Below are 2330 nucleotides of genomic sequence, written 5' to 3'. Positions count from 1 at the left end.
ATAAAAATGCAAAATTAATTCATTTTTAAAATTGATATATTCCGACGAATTGAGGGCGTCGGACTATACCGACGGACTATGGTTCGTCGGAAAATACCGACGGAGAGGGTTACTCGAAAAATTCCGACGAACCATTGTCCGTCGGTATTTTCTGACGAACCATAGTCCGTCGGTATTTTCCGAGGACTACGTTCGTCGGTATAGTCCGAGGAACGTTCTCCGTCGGTATATAGTTTTTCCGATGAACTCTGGTCTCGTGTGTCCGCATCGGAATATCGTCGTAAGTTCGTCAGAATGACGTTTCTCGGTATTCGTCAGAAAGTCGTCGGAAGGTCTGACGAAATTCCGACGAATACTTTTTTTCCGACAAAATGATACCGACGAATTGGTTCGTCAGAAATTCGTCGGAATCGGTCTATTCCGATGAATTTCTGACGATTTCGGCCATCAGAATCTCCATGTTTTCTTGTAGTGTAAGTAACCTCTCCATTTTGTAATTTTACTTTCTTTCGGATTGTAACTTGGTAGCAACTACGCATGTAAACTCGATCTGCAAAGACGAGTCTTTTGTCTTGTTTTCGTTGATATCATCAATCTACTCTCGCATTTGTTAGTATACTTTTTGTATTGTTTATTTGTGTCTTTATAAAAACTCAGACGTATGTTTAGAGAAAGGGTTGTAAATTGTTATGCAAATGATTATACGATCGTCGAAATCTGTTGCAGAAGTATTAATGACTACAAAACGTATAAGATTTAATTACTGTTGTTGCTCACTAGAAACTTCAAACAACACATGTCGCTGGCCGCTTTTGATGATCAAGACCTATATATATTTTTGTTTCTTATTCTTAATTAGCTCTATATATGATTTATTGTTTTGTCACTTCCATTAGAAAACAACGGCGCATATATCATCCTGGACCGGTATTCTAAACAATATTCTTAAACTATGAAAATAACATAAAATCTTTTGAGTACATGGTTTTATATGACAACTAGGTAGCCAGATAACCCAAATCAGGCCACAGTGCTGAAATCACTAAAACAATAATTACTTTATATTTTAGATAATTTAGTGTCGCATTTCGATCATATTATAAATGTAAATATGTTATATAAAGCGAGTCCATTTATAGTGGGTGAGAAGAAAGTATGGTTCGTACTTTAATTTCTAAAATAATCGAGAGATCGAAATTTTTTACTTTCGGCTAACGATCTTCTTAAAGCTCAGACGCTCATGTGCCCTTAATTATGCGCACAACCTTCTGCTACGCATTGTCTAACGTTTTTCTTCACATCTACTCAAATTATATAGTATAATCTATCTAACCAGACTGGAATAAAACAATTGACAAAGTATAATTTTCTATAAAACAATCTAGTAATCTTAAGCTAGTGAATCAACCGTAGAATTTTCTGGTGGAATAAGTATCCATAGAAATTATGGAATCTTATTTTCCATGATGATAGCTCAGTTCCGTCCAAAAACTAGACCATACTTCCGAATTGTCAATCATCGTAATCAGGTTTGGCAAATTTGTTCCAAAACCTATACATTTACTATTCAATTTATTTAACGCCAGTGATGTCTATGTAATATTTGTCGTAGTTTGTAATAATAATCAATAATCAACGAACGTTAGAAAACGTCAACGGTTTTATTTACACATATATGTAACCATCATTTTTTTTTTGTAAACCCTATCGGCTGATCCGGCCGTCCTCAGAAGAAACGCACTGCTACAGAGTGGACTGACTACCACACCGCCTGATCCGAATTTGGAATACCTTCCAACTAATGTCATGGGATGAATCGATCATCAGTTACGATCTACCATGTAAACCACTTGGGCCAAAGCTCAAGCGCAGACTAGCCAAGTGATATCACTCAAATTACCCTAAGGAGTGAATTACTCTCTCAAATATGAGGTTCAAATGTAGTACTTAGGGATCGAATCCACAAGGACTCTAGGATTACTCAACAGATTTAAGGGATTAGAAATAAAGATAGACTAAGAGGTTTATTTGTTTAAAAGCAGTAAATGATGAGTCGAACAAGCACTACAAGAAAACAGCGACATACCGAGGGAAAAAATCGTCGGTATGTCGTCGGAATAACGTTATTCCGACGACATACCGACGAAACAAGTCCTCGGAAATAACTCCTCGGAAATTCATTTTTCCTCGGAAATCCCTCCGAAATTTCCGACGGAATTCCGAGGAAACTCCGAGGACCACCGGTTCGTCGGAAAGCTCCTCGGAATATACCGAGGGAGAACATCCTCGGAATATTTCGATGGACTTTCCGATGGTCCAATCCTCGGAAG

This window comes from Brassica oleracea, chromosome C2 (genome assembly GCF_000695525.1).
Source record: "Brassica oleracea var. oleracea cultivar TO1000 chromosome C2, BOL, whole genome shotgun sequence".
Classification (NCBI taxonomy): domain Eukaryota; kingdom Viridiplantae; phylum Streptophyta; class Magnoliopsida; order Brassicales; family Brassicaceae; genus Brassica; species Brassica oleracea.
This window is presented reverse-complemented; position numbering follows the sequence as displayed.